Source organism: Tribolium castaneum, chromosome 7 (assembly GCF_031307605.1).
Source record: "Tribolium castaneum strain GA2 chromosome 7, icTriCast1.1, whole genome shotgun sequence".
NCBI classification, from domain to species: Eukaryota; Metazoa; Arthropoda; class Insecta; order Coleoptera; family Tenebrionidae; genus Tribolium; species Tribolium castaneum.
In genome coordinates this window covers 10672001-10692273 of record NC_087400.1, presented here as the reverse complement: position 1 = coordinate 10692273, position 20273 = coordinate 10672001, and the positions used below count along the sequence as shown (strand labels likewise).

The following is a 20273-nucleotide window of genomic DNA, read 5'->3' as shown; positions in this document are numbered from 1 at the left end:
CAGGGAGGAGACACTTCTAATTGAGCATTTGGTTGCTCTGATGTGTCTACAAGCAATTAATTAAGTAGTTCACAAAACAAAAAAACTTAATGCCGGCACAATGCTGCCCTGCCCAAAAAAAAATTAAAAGGTACTCTTTCATAAAATAAAAAAAATCAGTAAAACACAACATTATACTTACAATATTCATGAAACGCTGTACAAATCTAGAAGCAGTAGGTACTAAATATCTAAATAGTTTTGCATAAAGAGAAGATTTAACATAAACACCATTTCTTAAAAAACCTGGTTTTTTCCTCAAACCTGGTTTTTATTTCAAAACATTCACTAGCACAAAATTACGATCCAGAAGCAGATAATAATAGAAAAAAGAATAACAAACCACAGCCTACAACTAAGGACCGGTTTACAGAATATTTTAATTGCAATCAAATTTTAATTCGAGATTAACTTAATATTTGTCAATGCATTTTAATTGGTGACTTAACGTCGAATTAGATTAATTCGGAATTAAATCTTAATTTCGCTTTCTGTATACTGACCCTTGTAAATAAAGATAAAACATCACCTTTACGACTTATAGAGTGCACTAAGAACATTATAATAATACTGAGACGTGCTACTGACTGCATGCTTACTACTTTTCAAATTTTAGTCTTAATACCTCCGTCACCCATCAAAAAACGAACACCTTCCCCTGCTTCACCTACTGCTACAATATTTTGGTCCGGTTCCGGATATAATAACATTTTAACCCCTGTCAAATAAAAAAATATTAAAAATAGTTATATAGAATTATTATTTTATTATATTATATTATTTTATTATATAGAACATAATAAAATTTTATTTTATCGAAAAGCGGATCGAAAATGTTAAATCACGAGGAGCGCAGCCCCTACTTGAATTGATTCAGCGTGCCGATAATAAAATTTTATTTTTCTTCAACGAAAATCTCACGTTTTGCAGGTACATTTCCTTTCATAGGTGTCTCTCTCTTCCTGGGTGTCACTCCCACTGCTCCTAGCCAAAAAGGAAACTCTTTTGTGGGAGTAACAAACTTGGGTTGAAGTGACACCTCGGATGGAGATGACTGCCCCAACTCCAACGGTCTTGGACTTGGTGTACTGTCCCGACGACCTGATAAAAATAAGTAATAAACAATTTTAATTGAAGTAATTGTCTTCCACCTGTTGGTAAGTTGAGGGAAGGAACAGCAAAACGGGTTAAACGTCTGGTCCCGGACAGGAAATCGTCGTCTATAAAATGTTTATAACAAACACGCCTGTAAAAAATATATTAAAATTCCAAGATATAAAGCAAATCAAAAATATGTATTACGCAATTCTGTTGAGACGACAGTCCGACAATTCAGGCCACTTTGGATTATTGACGGCCTGCCTCCATCTCAAACAGATGTCCAACCCTCTCTTAGGGTTGGGAAACCTGAACATGGGTGCATGCTTGTTGGTACACCCTGGTACCGAACAAACATGCCCCGAGGTCATAGCACAGACGCTAGGTCCTTGTTCCATTTTCTACAATCCAGTCGAATTTTGTAAAACGTTAATTTCTTATATTGGCTTACCTTTGACGATTAAAACTACAGAATAACAAACCAACGAAACGATGATAAAAACTCGTTGTTTCTATGCTCGTTGTTATTAAACGGTCACAGAATTAAACGGTTTAAATTGACTTTTGTTTGAAATTATTTGAAAAGCGTGCTGTCGGTATTACAGGCTACGACACCAAAATGCCGGGCAAAGAATACAGCAGTGTAATTTGTGCTGCCTACTAATTACTACTAATGCGCTCCCCTGCGGTGGGCTGAAAGCTTTATTTTTAATCGACCAATAACGTCGCTTTACTTTCATAGCCCTGGTAAGTCGAGCACTAACGCTGACGTCACAAACTGTTCAACACACGCCACTCGTCCCTCACCCAAAATCCGTGCATGAGGTAACCGGTAAAGTATAAGGACTGTGAGTTCTCTGAGCGAGGGAATGTGTGATTTTTGCTATTCACTAACACCTCTCCGTCGCTAGTGGAATCACCCGGGAACCACTTGCTTGTCACTCTTGAGCGCCCAATGCTTTCATCTTTTTTTTGCTTCTCTTTCTCTTACCATTTCTTGTTTAGCTTTCAAAATATTTCTACACAGAATCTCCACCCTTTCCTATGCATTTCCGTTTTTAAAGATTTTCTTTACTATATGGCTTATACTTGGCTTTTCTGTCGTTAGATCTTTAAAGCGTTTTCGTTCTTCTTGTCCCCACCCCCTCAACTTGGTCTTTACTATACCGACGACCGGAACCATCTTATGATATTACTTGGCCGTCAGTCTCCTTTTGCTCTGTCTTATTTTCACGGCATGATCTCTTCTCCACCCTTCAATCTTCTCTCATCCGCCTCCTTTACTCGCTTTATCTCCTCACACATACGTTCCGCTGAAGTCATGTCTTCTTACTCTCGAATATTCTCTTAGTTATCTCCTGATATGTTTATATAAAACTTAACAATTAATAAAAAAAATCTAATTTTCAAATTAAAACAAGGACAGAGTAAGTGAGGAGTAGGTTAGAGGGAAAATGAATTTGAAATTCCACACTATGGACCATCGCAACGCGAATTCGAGGAAATCGATGTAAAAAATACGAGGTACTTATCGTACATGGTTTCTTATCAAGGTGGAGGGGTACGAGTGGCCCAGGAGTTTCTACTGGTTGACAAGGTGCTGGTGCAAGTGCTCGCTTTGAAGCTTGAGTAAATCCGGGATTTTCGATAGGTACAGATATAGAAACACTTCGGAACTAGTCCGACCTCAGCGTAGATCTCTGATTTTAAGATAGTAACGATACAGAGGAATAAAGAAAATAAGGAAATTTTGCATTACTTCTGTGAGGGACGACGAAGGAAATTGGTGCGGTACTTGAATCACGGACGGTACGAAAATGTGCAAATCGGTAGTTTCGAGATCCGGAAAGGTAAATTTAGATAAGGTAAGTTTTCACGAAATTGTTACTGGAGCGTCCGTACTCGATCAGTACCGCTGCAGAAAAGGAAGGTTGTTGAAAACTCAGACGACTTCTCCCTGCCCGTTCTCGTGGCGCGAACCGTGCCAATATCGGCTTATGTGTAAGAAAGTGAAAGTTTTTAATTTATCGGTAGGATCTGCCGAAAGCGCGCACTTAGTTTCTAAAAAAAAAGCCGCATGTGTCATGTCATGGCAAGTGGAAAAGGTTAAGTGTGTTTACATTTCGAGGATGTGACTTGCGTGAAAGAGGTCGATATTACGACGATGGTTAAGTGATCGAGAGGTAAGTAAGAAAAATGTAACAATTAAAAGAACATGGGGAATTTGTGCTTTTGAGAACATTTGCACTAGAACATAAAGGGACAAAAGGGCGTTTAAACCGTACCAAGGCGCCATACAACTTGGTACGACAACACAATAGGCACGTGAGCACTAAAATTACTCGGAGTAAGATGCTCACACTTCTCCGAGGGGAGGGTTTGTAATACTCTGAGCTGCCCACTCCTTATAGCCCCTTCACAGTCAGACAACACAACTATTTTGGAAAACAGAGAGGAAACTAACCTGGTCCGACTCACTCCAAAGTCGGGGCTAATTAAAGGAAAACCGTAATTAGAAACCACACTTCGGAAAAGACTCCACCCAGACCACGTCAGAGGCATCACATTCGACCACGAATGGTTGCGAGAAATTGGGGGTAGATAGGACCGGAGCTGAGATTAACGCGGCTTTAACTGCTTTTCAGTGTGTTCATTCCAAAGAACATCCTGTTTTCCCGTTTGCCCCTAAGCAGGTTGTTAATCAGCGCGACTAAGGACGAAAAGTTATGAATGAAGCGCCTATACCAACTGCATAGTTCTATAAATCGTTTAATCTCAGTCGCATTTCGCGGGCGAGGATAATCTACCATCGAGGATATTTTTTCGGGATCGGGACGTAGCCCAGCTGAATCAATGACATTACCCAAGTACTTTAATGATATTTGAAAAAACGAACTTTTGTCTAAATTAACAGTTAAAAACTTCATTTAATAGGCGGCAGTGGTCTTCAAAGGTAGCGGTAACAATAATCAAATCATCGAGGTAAACAAATATGTTGGGTTCAAATTTTCGACCATATATTGTATAAACAGGGCAAATTGAGATTTGTTTTGAAGCCAACATGTCCAGGTGGGGCAAGGGGAAATGAGGCTTGGTACGCGATTTGACCCTTAGGTACCCCTTCTCTGATTGGTTTATTCAAAATATTTCTAAGTGTTTCGTTAATATTTGTCTAACTTCGTCCTTCACGATTGTGATTAAAGGGAAAAAAATTGGTTCTTACGTCAAAATATACAAGAGAAAGTATCCACAACGGCTTATTCATCGGTAATGTCATCCGTAAGTAAGAAATTACTCGTGTTAACCTAAATATGGAAACACACTAGTGGCGTCGTAACGTATTCTGATTTTCTGCTTTAATACTAAATATTTTTGAATATTATAGCTCTGACCGCATATCATAAGATAGAATTAGAAGTATTTTAAGTAAGGCAATTTATTTAAAACTCGTATACATAAATTATTTCTGAAACTTGTAATGTTTTTTCAATTGTTTGCCCCTTGACTACGAGCTGCCATTGAACAAACAGTAAGCTTTCTCTTGCCCCTCACTCCTCTCGCCCTTACATGTTGGCTTCAAACAACCTGCCTACAAACTCGATTTGCGGCGAGTCTATACGATATATGGTCGAAGGTTCAAATTGAAAACCATAAATGGCATCCATTAGCCTTTGTTGGTTTGTGTGGAATTTCTTAGTCCAAACGGCATAACGTTAAATGGAAACAAGCCACTTCCCTGGATGGCAAAAGCTATTTTTTTAGATGACTCGGTCAAAGGGATTTGCCAAAAAGCTTTGCGGAGATCCAATGAGCTTATAAATGTCGCGTCTCTTAATAAACTAAGGATTCGATTAATACGAGGTAGCGGGTAGGAATTGTGTTTTGTTATTTGATTTAATTTTCTTCCGTCAAAACAAAAACGGTATTCGACAGACGATTTTTTGACAAGAAGTACCGATGATCACCACGGGCTCTGCGATGGTTCTATCACCCCCTGGTTTAACATGTCGTCAACCTCCTTGTTGAGAATTTGTTGCATGTAGGGGGACATGGGGTATTGATATTGGCGGAATGGAGCGGAATCACCGATTTATTCAAAGCGAGTTTGTCGGTTCGTCCTAATCCTTCCCCGCTAATTTCTTTAAATTCATCAATGACGTTTTGCACGGTGGTAATTGGTCGGGGCTAAATGATCCTTTCTGGTTTAAAACAGAAATTCGAGCGTGATTTTGTGGCGTACAGGTATGGGAAATAAAATCTAGGCAAAGAGAAAAGGCGCTACAAAAATCACTACCCAGAATTAAATCGAGATTGGGAGTAGGTACGATTAAAACTGAAGCCTTTTTTGTTACGTTATCTAATGAGATTTCCAATTCGACCTCATATTCTACTAAATCTTGTGTACCGTCGGCAGTATTCGCAAATTTAAAGATAGAGTTAAGTCTTTCTAAATTGAAATGTTGTATCCAAGATAGTCCCTTTAATCCCAATACAGGTTTTGAAGCACCCGTGTAGACCAGTGCAATAAAGGCACATTATTTACGTTGACGGCAAGGTACGGGCGATTATCATTTACTTTATTTAGAATAACAGAGTTACTATACAGGGTGCTCAAAAAATGGCGCACCAACTCAATGGAGTGTGGTAAAGAATTGCTTACATATAAAGGTAAAAATAGTAAAAAAATTCTTTGCATTAAAGTTATTGATAAACAACGAATTTTAAATAAATGATATGTGGCAACATTGTCTAACAGTCGTGATCGCAATAAAATTTGATCAACAATAAAAATAATTTATTTTTGAAATGGTTTCCTAGGAAATAACTCCCAGCGTTGGCACATCTACAAACTGTGATTTTTTTGATGAATTTTAATTTTTTAAATTAAAAAAACTGCTAAAGTCTTATGGGAAATTTAAAAATAGTTATTCATCGTTGTGTTAGGGAACGATTACTTAGTGTGAAACATAGAAACATTAAAAAATAATGAAAACTGAAGAAGTTAACAAAATAAGTTTGTAGCTCCAGATTTTTTAAAATATGACTTTAGGAATTTTTTCAAGATTTTTCCCGTGATCTACACATGCTTCTCAACAACGTACCACTGAGTTGGTGCGCCATTTTTTGAGCACCCTGTATATCGAATTGGTTGAGTGGGGTCGTAAAAAGTTTTGGACGTGATCGACCCACTCAATCCAATCCGGTGACGATTGGTGTCTGGTCTTTAAAATGGGAGGGTGACTACGACCAATTGAAGCCGTCGCCCTCCTGTCTAGTTTTTTGAGGCACAGTTTTGACAATTCGCCACAGTGACATTTCGTTTGCCACATCGGTAACAAAAGACTTTTCTTTTCTGAGGACAATGTGCGTAAGTGTGGTTTGGACCGTCACAGTTAAAACATTTTGTTAAGGAGGGAGTCTTTTGTATGTTCGACTTATTCGGTTGTGTATTTGGTGTTTGGATGGATGGTTCACGTTCTGAGTGATGGGTTGCAGTGGATGGTGTTTCTTGTGCTAACAACTCCGATTCTATTAACTGGTACTTTGTTTTGGACATAGATGCGATACTAGCAAAAGACTGTTCTAATTTTTGCATAAGGCAACTAAATGACTGACATTCAAAATTTCATGTAACGCGAGGTATCGAACTTTGACGGTCTCTGTGGGAAGTTCTGAAAGACAATTGAATAACGATTCCATAACCGCAACGTAAATAGCTGTTGGTTCGTCTTTATGTTGATGTCTTTTCTTAATCTCGTCCCACAAGAGGTCGTCATAGTCTAAAGGCAAAAATTCTTTCTTAAGTTCAGTTACTAGGGCGTTCCAATTGTCGATACGGGAACGAACGCAACGGTATTTGATAAGAGCTTTACCGCAAAACAGATCTACTGCAGAAGAAAATAGTTCGGATACGCGTTCTAAAAACTGAATTAAGCTCTCGCTGGGCTCACCACCAAATGAGACACCCCATTTATAGACTAGAACTGACTTTACATTAGGTACCCGATTGGCTAGAGGTGTTTCTTCTAGAGATAACATGGAAATATCCGGTGACATAAAAGTGCGGTCATGTAGATCAGCTTCTACAGTGAGGCAAGTGGCGTAAAATTCATTACGCGTTTCTTTAGCTAGATCTTTCTGTTCAGACGGGATGGGTATCCTTAAGATTCGCGAACATGGTTGATTCGCAAAGAGATTCGTTTACGTAAGTAGTCGTCTAAAATTAAGGTGATACAGTAATTTATCGTTTTTCATTTTCAAACGACAAATGTTTTATGGTAAAATGTACCGGTCGTGTTTTTTCTTTTTCTATTTCCCGTTCGAATAGTCTTCGTCGGTGTTTGAGAGGGCATATGGTTTTAATTCGTCGAATCAGTAATTCTTAAGCGACCTCGTATTTTGTTAAATAATCCGGGATAACGGTAATATCTGAGGGGTCCATAATGAAGATTATAAAAAATTGCTAGAAAATAGATAAGGAAAAAGATGTTTATAGAAAAGATTTTACTGAGTGACTGCTGACTGCTGCAGATAAAAGAAAAGGCATTAAGTGAAACAAAAAAAATTTAATTTGACTTAGTTGAAATTAAAATAAAGTGTCGGTTTTAAACAAAATTAAAATTATATTGAATTTAAATATTAAATAAAACAAAAACAGAATTGTCTTAAACAGACATTTCACAGCTGTGATATCTTCACATGAAACTTTACAATTAATAAAAAAATTCTAATTTTCAAATTAAAAAGAGGAGAGACAGAGTAAGTTAAGAGTAGGTTAGAGGGAAAATGAGTTTGAAATTGAAAAACACGAACAGACATCCATCCTTTTTTCCTGTCTATTTTCTCTAACACAATTTGTCTGTTGATGACTTGAATAACAGCGTCTCCTCTCGTGTCGATGAGCTGTCCACTCTTTCCAGTTACACGTCTGTTGGATTCATTGACTAGTAGTATGTCCACCAGCCTTTACCAGATTCTGGAGACAGCCATGTCCTGCGCTGCTCCTATTCAGGTTCACCTGCAGTACTATCAGTCGCTTCTTGTGTTCTAACATTTGTGCTGGGCTGCCCCCTTCCTTCAGTCTCAGTAGTTCGACGAGGCTGGTAGTGGATGGGTGCCACCACCCCGTAGTAGTTGTCATTTGGTCGTGGCGTCTCCCTCTCCTTCTGTGGGGGCGATTCTTTTGAGCTTTGATTTTTGGGCTTCAATATGGCCTTTTTGTACGTAGGGCTATAGCTGTCTATAGATTTTGCATACATAACTGTGTGGAGATTGGTCACAATCTTTAGAAATATATGAGGTTTTTTGGCAGTTCAGACAACACGTCTCTTTCTTAATTTTATTATAATGAATTCCCGTCAACTCCAGGCCTCAGTTTCTTTTTATGTGTTATTGCCCACATCCATCTTTGATCCATTTTGTATTTCTTAGCATTTCGATACCTAGTTCATTCAGTAGCACTACCAGTCTACTTATAGCAGTTCCAGGTTTTTTTTGGGGTAATAACATTAATTTCTTCTTTATTTCTTATGTCTATAAGCCATTGTTATGCACAATCAAAAATCAAAATCAAAATCAACATTTTTTCTCTTGCATCTTCTATTAGAGAGACAAGCATTTTAGATTTTGCATTAAACTTTCCGGCAATAATTTGATCTTTTTTCGTTACTCTTAGAAACTATCCAAGACCCCGAATTCTTACAATGTTTTGTTAGGCAAAAAATAACGTGAACCACAAAAAACTTTTCTAAGTCCACAATTACAAAATTAAGATGACTGTTTAATTTATCTTAAACATATAAAGGTATCACAACTTTTGTCACAGTACTTATTTTTAACACTATTTCTGTTGGGTTCTTGTCCTAGAACAATGTCTATTTGCTCTTCTTGAATTATTTGGATTGTGAATTGAATTGAATTGTGCTATTTTAATTCTCAATTTCCAGCACTTTGGTGAGCCAAGAGGTGCTGCGCCAAGCCAGATTATTCCCGGAGTACTTCTGAGAAATCGGCTGGAAGGCCAGATATCACTAATACCTGGTGGCCAGCCAACCAGTCACATCAGATTGAATATTAACGATAAATACTCTGTAAGAACAACTCACCTAATTTTTGCGTCTTCATGCTACCACACTTGATTTCTTTGTTCTATTGTTTCGACAATTGACAGAACACAAGTGAGGGTTGCGCACCTCCGTCGGTACGACCGGAAGGTTATTTCATCGAAAGAATAAGTCCGAAACAAATAACGCAAATTACTTGTCAAAAATATTTAATTATTAAAATAGGCAATTATGCTACATTCGGCCAACCTGATATTCGTTTCGACCCGAGACGACTTCGATTTAAACCTCACCTTAATCGTCCTCGTTAGGACCATCAGACTCGTCTAAAACTTCTCCACGTTTAGTCTACGGTTTCATCCCGTCCACGGCGATGACACGCTCATAAATTGCCTTTGTACGGATTCTTTGTGAGCTGGGCATGTCCGTGACCAGGTACCGATCGTTCAGCAATACTACTTTTACAATCAATGGCCGGCTAAACGGAGCCATCAGTTTTCGACTCTCACCCTTTGCAGCCTCCCTTTCTTGGACAACTACCACGTCTCTCATTCTGTACCCTCTGGGTGGTTTCCTTTTTTGTAAGTTCCTTCTAACGTTTCTACACCTGGACCACCTTCTCATAGGCTTCCAACCGCAGTTTAATGGGGTCGTCTACAATCGTTTGGATCTTCTGTACCTCATTTCCCAAATGCGAGTCAGTACCGTGTCGGGGTTTGTACCCCAACATCAATTCACTTGAGGTTCTTCCGGTCGAAGCATTTGCCGCGTTATTGATAGCAAATTGAGCTATTGGAACATTTTGATCCCATAAGTTGTTTTCCAGGGTCCTCTTTATCAGCACCGACAGGATGCTTCGGTTAAGCCGTTCTACTTGGCCTTAGCTCTGGGAGTTGCTACCGCGACTTTTACATGTCTAACTTGATTTTGATCACAGTGTTTCCTAAACTTGACTGCAGTGAAACAACTTCTCTGGTCGGTAATAATCACCCTTGGCTTCCCGTAGGTGACATACAGCTCGTTTGGGAAGTTGACGACGAAAACTGTCTACGTTGACTTCACGGGACGCATAAAGAGAAATTTTGTGCATGCGTCAATGCACCCAATGATGTGCACGTTCTCTCTTTTACTTCTTGGAAATGGCCCAAGATGGTTCAAATGTACCGTATCGAGAGGCTTGATTGGTTTTGGTATAGGGTGAAGGAGGTCCTCTTGTTACCCTGACGGCTTCTTTTTCATTATGCACGGGATGCAGCATGCAATATAATCGGGGACGTAGTCTCGCATTTTGGGAAATTCGTAACAATCGGAGACTCGGCTTAACGTTTTTTCTGCGGCAAAGTGTCCCCGTTTGTTATGAGCGGTCCTAACCACTTTCTGTCTCATACCTTTTGGTACCACCCACTGCAAGCCTTTCGTCGTGTTTCGATATACCCTTTTTTCACGGAGTGCATAATTCTTATGAACATTTTGCTCGTATTCGGTAGATGGCGGTTTAGACAAAATATTATGTAGATCCTTGATTTTGGCATCAGTCAACTGTTTTGCAAGTACCCAATCCGCTTTATCTAGAGCCAAGACACCTTTAGATGTTTTGGAATCATTGAGATTGCGACTTAAGGCGTCAACATGGCTCATTTGAGTGCCTGCTCTGCATTTCACTGTAAATCTAATATCCAGGAGTAGCAACCACCATCTGGCAAATCTTAGAATAAGTTGGGACTTGTTTGACGTTGCTTTCCGCACATTACAGTCAGTAACGATCGTAAACTCGAGGTCGGGGAAGTAAATCCTGAACTTTTTGACACTTTCAACAACTGCTGAAGTTTCAAGCTCGAACGAATGGTAATGTCGCTCATGCTTGTTTGTTTGCCTCCTGTAATGGGCTACAGGGTGTAGTCTGCCATCCGTCTGATATTGTAGCAAACTACCAGCGACATCCAACGAACTTGCGTCTGTGTGTAACTCTGTGACAGCTTATAAATGGGTAACACTGGTCTCGATGTCAAAATTTCTTTAAGCTTTTCAATCGCAAGTTCCTCTTTCGTGTCCCATTTCTAATTTACACGTTTTTGGGTTAAGTTTGTTAATGCTCTAGCAATGAGTGCATAATTCTTGACGAATTCTATCGAAAGTACTCATTTAGTCCAATAAACTGTCTAATTTGCTTGACATTTTTCGGTGGGGAGAAATTTATTACTGCCTGATTATAATCAAGCCCAGGGCATATTATTTTGTCGCTTACTTCAAATCCGAGAAAATGAAAGGTTTCTTTGAGAAAGGCACACTTTTTGAAGTTTAAAGTCAAGCCTTCAGCTCTTAAGACATTCAAAACTTCTCTCAAATCACATAAAGCTTGTTCTTCACTATTGAATGCAGTAGCACGTTATCTAGATACACAACAGCAATTTTGGAAACAGAGGGAAGCAGATTGTTCATAAATCGTTGGAAAACTCGGGTGCATTTGTCAATCCAAATGGCATACGCAAATGCTCGTACTGTCCGCTTGGTGTCGCAAAAGAAGTATAATGGCGGGAATTCTCGCTGATGGGTATTTGGTAATACCCAGATTTCATATCCAGACTAGTAAAGTACTCAGCAGCTTACAACCGATCGATTTGATCACTGATTCTAGGAAGAGGACGACTATCTTCGACCGTCATCGAATTCAACTTACGGTAGTTGATACAAAATCGTTTCTCTCCATTTTTCACTTTCGACCAGCTCAATACGTGAGGCGTAATTTGATTCCGATTCCTAAATAATCTCAGCTTGTATTAGTTCAGTAATCATTTCATTGACTTTTTTAACCTCGCTAGCTGCTAGTCGGTAAGGTCTGAATGTAAAGGGTTTTTCTTCTTCTAGGCGAATGTTCATCTCAACGTTTTTGGCGCATCCCAACTCATTTACAGTACGTGCGAAACAATAATAATAATAAAAATAAAAATGAATTTAAAAAATGGTCCAAGTTACTAAAATTCGGATTTTAAACTTCATTTCCGGTTTTCTTCACGAAAAAAAATTCAAATTCTAAATCTGATTTCGGAATCAAAAAGAAGAGAGAATTTTCTATATGAGGCACTATTTTCAATATTTTAGTATGCATCAGTTTTTTGAATAAAAGCTTCAAAAAACTCTGTGTTTCATATTTCGTTAAATTTTCAGAAGTCAATATCTTCGTAAATAAGTGTCATTCAAAAAAATCTTTATGTATTTACAATCATGCTTTCATTTTTTTTGTTGTCCGCTTCGCGGGAAACGCCCCATTGCCCACATACAACTGATCCAATGGCAACTCTGGCTGAGGAGTTTTGGAAATTTTGAAAATGGTTGGCTCATATCTTTCTTCACGACGCATTCGTCCTATGTCTATCGTCGTATTCTTCTTAAATCGAATTTTGTTTTTGAAGAAATTTATAACAGGGAGCTGTACACATGCGTTTTCTTGTAGTTGTAAAACTATGCTTGGTATTTCGTACTCGTGTTCAGGTTCCAGTCGGTGGCTATAGTCAACAAAACCCTCTCCGTTTTGAATGTCGCTATAGACTAGCATGAGCCCGTAATGCATGGGAGGAACTATAGTTTCCTTAGCCACAAATAATTTCGCAGCTTGTACTGAACGCGTTTCCATCGGAGGGAGAGTAAAGAAACGCAGACACACGTCGTCTTTCAACATGCCCACAATAGTCAGCTCGGTAAAGTTGCGCCCAACCAGAACAGGAACGTTCTAAACAGCTTCGGAGACAACATCAGCGATTATTTTGGACTGTAGGGCGTCTATTTTTAAAGTGATTTTCACGGTACCCATTGTAATGACGATCCTGTCACCATACTCCCGCAAAGTGGAAATTTGCGTAGTATTCACTTTGGTAATTTTTAGTCGTTGGATTTCCTTATTTGTGATGGTGGTGCACGGGCTTCCCAAGTCTATGTACGCACGGGTAAGTTGTTCATTTATTAAAGCATTCTTGTGGAACTTTCGGTTGCCCGGGTCGTTCAATATCGGATTACGGATTAATGCTACGGTTTTCTGATCATTCGGTTTATTCTTATTATAATTATGCTTGTTCTTTTATTTTCGAACATCAAACGTAAAAAGTGTACACCATTTTTTAGATTTTGTACTTTCCGAATTGGCTTCTTTAGCCAATTTCAATACTTTGTCTATCGCATCAAGTGTCGATTTTCCTTCCTGCAATTCGAACTGATCTGGACTCAGTCCGACACTTTCACCTATCTCTTGGCGAAGTTTGAGCAGAATCAGCTGCTCAAAATATTACGCCACCACGTTCAGAAGACATAGGGGTCGGTAATTCCTGGGATTGCTACCCTCCTTTCTGGATTTCACTAGCAATACCAATCTGGCTTGCTTCCATTCCTTTGGAAAAATTCCTGCATGCAGGAGCTTGTTGTACACTCTCTGCATCAGTTCTCCTCTCTCGCCATTGGCCATATCTCTGATCACTTCGACTGGAATGTTATCGGCACCAGGAGTTTTACCTGTCTTTAGCGTGCAGGTGTGGACATTAGACGACTTCTATAAATCTCTCTTTTCTTTCAGCGGACAATCTCATAAGATATCTTCATATGATATGATTTGATATCCTCATAACTTATTAGGTGGTCTACTACCTGATGAAAGCGCACCATTATCATACCAGCTAATTCTTTTAATTAGCGACTTGTTCCTTGATCTATTGAAATGTTAGGTTCAAATTTCTGCTTAACTGGACTTTTACGTGAAAATACATAACAGTGTATTTTTAGGGCCTCCAACTTGTGATGTTATTTTTTTTAAAGCTGAGTCGTATTTGCTGCATGCATATAAGTTTTTTTGAAATGATACCAAAAGTTGTACCAATCTTGAATCTATCTTCTTCGTCCTTCAAACCATTGTGGTGCCGCTCCTGTTAAGTGTGTCTGAGCTGTTTCGAACATAAACTTTAGGGGCCAATTATGTAGGCGTATCGTACTGTTTTGCAAATTCTCTCCAACATTAAACGATCGTTAATAAAACCTCCTGGCCTTGATCCTGCTCGCCAGAAGAGCCCCAACCATGAGTTCAATAATCGGCGCTACGATTTTGATTCAAAAACTCATCTTTGGTCGACAATGTATGAAACTTACGTGGACCCGACCGGCCGTAATTCCCTGGGGACTCGTCATCGCGGTTTAAAAAAAAAGAGACAAGTATACAAACAACACAAGCGCCATAATAATAATAATAATATCGTCATATTGTCTCAGGGAGTAGCAGGACTACCAACCTCCGACGAACCCAAAATTTGTAATTATTCTCAACATTAGTAACAGTCTTGCCTTATTATTAACAGTTGCCTTAATTACTATTTTCCAATTATTAATTTTTGCCAAAAGGTTTATCCAAACATCAGTATACGGGGAAAGTTCTCTAATCGCACACAGCGATGGTTTACTCTCCCATTAAGAATATTTTGTGTTGTCATTACAATTATTAAAAAGCTGATCGGAGCACTTTTTCTAGATAACACCGCCAGTGATAGTAGATGTCGCAAAGCACAAACTCGGCGAAAATAAATCTTTTTTTGAAAAAATACTCCCACGATGTCCATTTAAATAAAAAACATTTTAAAATAATGGTATATACATTTTATTATATCAAAATTAACAAAACTTAAATTATTATACAGATAAAATATTACAGTCTTAAAAGAATTAAAACAAAACTTAAATTTTCACATGCAAATGATTACAGTCTTAAAACTCAACATTGACAGCGTTCTATTAACACTTAAACATGGCATTATTAAACATTAAAACAAAACAATTTCACTTATTGCAGTCTTATAAATCTCAATACTTAAAGTTCTAAACTTAAGTATCAATACAGGAAGCAATTATTGATATAAATCTGTGCTATTCATTAATTTAGTAGTAAGAAGGCAAGAACGCAATCGTGTGCTGACTAGCAACCATGGCATTATGATACATGCACGTAATGAAGGAAAAACTAGCACGTAATATATTACGTAACAGTTATTATAACAAAGCTTCTATCAAGTAGCCTAGAAAAATTAATTTGACATCTATCGTTGTTGAATACACAAAGCGTCTCATTGGCGTTATTTTGGTTTAGTTATTATTATTAATTAATTTATTCATTGTCAAAATGTGTGAAAGGGACTCCAGAGAAGAAATTGTTTGAACTTCGCCAGTAATTTGGCATCTAGCAGAAAATACAACAGCGGATCTTCTTCCGGAAAAATCCAAAGTGCATTACGAAGTTTTTTACGGTAAATTCATGGATTTGAGTTTAACAATAGTGTGTAGTCTATTTTGGAAAATGTGTTGTTACTTTATTTTAATGAAATGAGCAAGCAATTCATTCCATTATCTCTTTGAGCCATTGATTTGAAACTGCGAAGTGTTTTAGTAAAACATAAACTTAGTATTGGATGGTCGTAGAAAAAGTATAGTACACAACTCGAATTGTAAGTCACTTACGTACACGTGGAATTACTGAACTCACCTAGCAGCTCGTGCGCGACTTCTTCCACTTGTACGTAATATGTTACTTACAACTCTCGTTATGTAATATACTATTAAATGAGCTTTCTGTACTTTGAATTCATTAAAACAAATGTTTTTGGCTTGAAAAAACGATCGTGTAACACACATTGCAATTAGTGACTCCTGATAGATACAGTTCTGTTTCTTTTTCTTCACTTCAATAAACGATTGAGAATATCCTTTCAGTATCTGCGTTACTGTGTGGGTGTGATAAAACTAATATGACCAAGGCAGATATGTGTGGAAAAAGCACGACGCCTTCCCCATTTTTAAGATTCGTTACTTCGGCCCAAAATTCTTCTGCTGGCACCAATGATAAATATGAAGAACCATCAACTCTAGTAGGCAGTAGTCACTATTCTACTCCAGTTTGCTTAGGTTCATAAACATTACAGTTCTGAAACTGTTTTATACAATTTTTCATCTCATTAGCATTTTTGGGTCTAAAATTTTGCGAAAGCACATTTTGAGGTGACAAGAATGTTAAATTTTTGAAAAACATTATTTAGAGGCAAACGACTGCATTTCAGATACTGTTCTCTTATAAAAATTTAAACAATTTTTCAGAAAGTCTGCTTTTTCAGAATCTGAACCCAAATGCTCTAAGAATTCAGATGGTCAGATGGTCCTAAATAAATGTCATGTATTTCTACCAAACTAATCTGGATGATTGAAATTCATTTTAAGAAAATCAAACTTGTTCAGGTATTGAGACTTAACAAAATTCTGTGCAATTTGTTTCAACAACTATAATGCGTTAAATTCATTAAAAAAGTTAAGAGCATAGTCTAAAAATATAAAATAACATTTAATGTATGGATTTCTCGATGACTCTAAAAGTTTTTGGGTAGATTTTAATTTCGCCAGAGCAGAGTGTGTGCATTCAAGTTCTAAGGGCAGGAAAGAATGTTCAGGGGGAACAGCTTTGGAGATAGGCATTTATTATTAAGACTACGTATTAAGACGTAAAGAATCAAAAGTTTTTGTTCTCTTTATTATTTATTATTTTTTATTTACTATTATTTCAGTAATATACACGTTTAAATAATAAAAAATTAAATATTTATATTTATTTTTTATTATTTAAACGTGTATATTACTGAAATAATCCGCCGCACTATCATACGGATTCTCCACTAGCACGACTGGCTCCCTGAGAGTGGCCAGGAGTATCTTGTTAAGAGCTCATTTCCAAGTTGAAAATGCCTCCGCCCGTTTTCATTGTTTTTCCCTATTAATAAATATTTTTATTTATCTTTATTATTTTGTGCTTTTTTATAGAATTTATATCAAATAAGACATGAAGTATTGTGTGAATTTATAATTATCTAGTCGTGAGCAGCGGCTTTCTTCGCCCCACATTTTATTCGGACTTTTTTCTTGTTAAAATAAGTATTTGTCAATTAATGTACCAGTTCTCGTTCTCGTAGAAATTTTTTAATTGCTTGGTCGATTTAGCATCGCGTTCGTTCACACAATTAATTTTTTCGGCGATTTCATTCCAGGTTTCTGATTTTTTTGCACCACCCATGCCTTGATGCTTTTATCCTCAATAATATGTTTATTTAATTGTTTGGCTGATCTAGCACCGGATTCGGCCATACTAAGTGTCGACTTCATTTCAGGTTTATGTTTTTTTTTGCACCACTCATGCCTTGGTGCTTTTATCTTTCCTAGCATGTTTATATCTAGTGTAAAAGACAATAACAAGAATTAAGGATTTGAAGATGGAAAATAGAAAACCATTACGAAGTGAAAAAAAAGAAATATTTTATCAATTAATATACCAGTTTTTATACAATTCTTACATGGTTCTGTGCCACACTTTTGCGCATCTCTCGTTTCAGGTTTTCGTAAAAAAATTAATTGCTCGGCTGTTTTAGCACCGGAATCGGCCAAACAATTAAATTTTTTGTCCCAAGCTTCAACTTTTTTTTGCACCGCCCTTGCTTTATTGCTTTTGTCCTCGATAACATGATTATATCTAGACGATAAGACAATAACCAAGATTAAGGAGCTGAAATTTGGAAAACATTGAATATTGAAGAAGTTGAAAGTGGGAAATGGAAAAAAGGAAGGTTCGAAGTGAATAAAATTAATTGGAATACTAAAGTGTTGAAATCTTTTGGTGTATTTTTATCAAAAGTTCCCGTAAAGCAAATTTAATAAAAACTTGCTTTATAACCACCGAAAACGGAGAATTTTTTTCTCCTTGCGGGTGTAATTTACTCACTTCGAAGACGCAAAACTGAAAAACGCCATCCGTAGATGAACACGACACAACCACAACATAGCACAGCAGAACTTTTTTTAATAATCAGATTTAAGTGGTGTATCATTGTGTCCCGTCTATCAATGTGCCCCACGTCCCCCTAGTTTTCCCAAAAAATTGGTTTGAAATTAAAGTCCCAAATTTTGCTGAATTACCTGCCGTTGGTGGTCTCTCTACCTCGAGGGCTGTGAATTTTTTTGGTGTGAATGTACTTTGAATGTACCAATCACGATTCATTTGTAAAATGGTGACAATACTGTCGGAGGTCGAAGTTCCGATAGAAAATTTCAAATGTGTCAACTAATTACATCACGCAAGGCGACGCAATACTCAAGTTCATGTTCGGACTAATTTTCCACTTGGTTGGCTCTTTTAACCCCCATCTTATCGGACGCAAACTTTATTTCAACTGTCCATTGTTTCATTTATACTCAGTTTCCCCTACGCAGTTTACACTTCCAAGAGTGCAGTTGAGAACTATGTGAATAGTTTTTTCTTTGTTTAGTTCCATTTAAACACTTCATAAATCAGAACGGAAAGTTCCTATCCTTTCATATGCTAGGTAAGTAAATTTTATGGAACCATCTATGACAACCTACACGCTACACACAATCTCACTGAATGAGATCAATTTTTGAAAGCACTAAGAGTCTCGTTGCAAGCTGGCCAAACAATTAAAATTTGTAGATTTATCTTCCTCTTTTTATTAGCCTTTTTCTTTGTTTCCGTTAATTGCCTTGCGGTTTTCTTGATAACATTGTTGTTTCTATCGGTTTTCTGTTTTTTATTGTTCTCAATAAGTGAAACCTAAAAGGAGATCACTTATTACTTCTAATTTCTTTTCTTTTTTTTTGTTTTGTTTCAATATTCTTTTGTTAAGGTTGTGGATCTTCAGAACGACCAACCCTAATAATTTTGCTTTCTTCTTGTTTTTCTTTGTACGAATTTGTATTCAATTTTTTTATTATTTAATTAAACGATGTTAATATTGATTTGCAAAAATTGCTTAAAACCACATTTTTTAAATAATCTAGTAGTTCTTTAGCTAAATTTTCAGGAATATAATTAAGCTCATCTTTCATCTTTTTGGGTTTTCGCAAATCGCTTGAAAAACTTGCACTAGGTTTTTGAGTTTTGTAACTCTTCTATACAGTTTTTAGGGTTTTCAAAAAATTTCGAAATTTGCACTTTGTGCAATCTCTTTGCTTGTGCAGCGCTAACTTTTTCTAAAGGGCATAATATAAGGTAAATTCTAAGCACTTGTAACACTGTTTTACATCTTTATTAAGAGTATATTAAGTCTCAAATGAGAGAGCAGTAACTAACGTACCTGCTACTTACGCTTCCTTCTCAATCCAGATTTATTAAAACTGTAATATCTGTACTCGTTTATATTATCGTATCAGTAGATATGATGTGCCGGTTCAAATCCATTTCGTCTGCGCATGCGCCATTTCAGGGATTTCCTGACGCAACATATGGGAATCCCCTGATGTTGATGCTTTTTTCGTATTATGATGTCATGGTTTGTCTTTGTCTGCGCATGCATCACTTTGGGGAATCCCACATTGAAAATTATGTGAATCCCCTGGTGTAGTTGCTATTTTTAGATCTTGAGGTCATGACTATTTTTAGACCATGACGTCAGGATGAGTATCTTCTGGGGAACCTCACATTAAAAATTATGTGAATCCCCTAATGTTCTTGCTATTTTTAGATTTTGAGGTTATGACTATTTTTAGATCTTGACGTCAGGATGAGTATCTCTTGGGAAATCTCACATTGAAAATTATGGAGTTTCCCTGCTGTCATTGTTGTGTTCTTTATTTTGGGTTTATCCTTTGATAATGAAACTATCACAGGAGAAACATGTTTTATTGCACACCTCGTTACATTCCTGCTTGTAGCGCGTGCCCTCAACATCGAGTGATTCGGCTACTCTCCATACTTGTATGTGAACATCGAGATACATATACTACAGTCATTGCTATTTTTCGAACATGACATCACGACTAAGTTTAGATTATGATATCATAGTTATTGTTGGATCGATAAGTCATTGCTATTTTTAGATTGTGACTCATTAAAGTAAGCCCTAACGCTTTGTGGGAATCCCCCAATGTCGATGCTATTTTGGGTGATGATGTCATGTTTTGTATGCGCATGCGTCACTTTGGGGAGTATGAATCCCCGATGTCAGTGCTCCAGCTGGTGATTTTAATCTGTTTCTAAAGTGTTTTAGTGATCTTTTT

At 37.3% G+C, this 20273-nt stretch overlaps 1 long non-coding RNA gene across 1 annotated transcript; it reads right to left on the bottom strand.

Annotated features, from left to right (window-relative positions):
* Positions 1–924: 924 nt before the first annotated feature.
* Positions 925–1531, bottom strand: LOC135266810 (uncharacterized). Its single transcript, XR_010334982.1, has 3 exons — positions 1342–1531; positions 1191–1285; positions 925–1140 (listed from the first exon to the last, which is right to left on the bottom strand). It is a non-coding gene; the product is annotated as an uncharacterized LOC135266810 (long non-coding RNA).
* Between the last annotated feature and the right edge of the window lie 18742 nt (positions 1532–20273).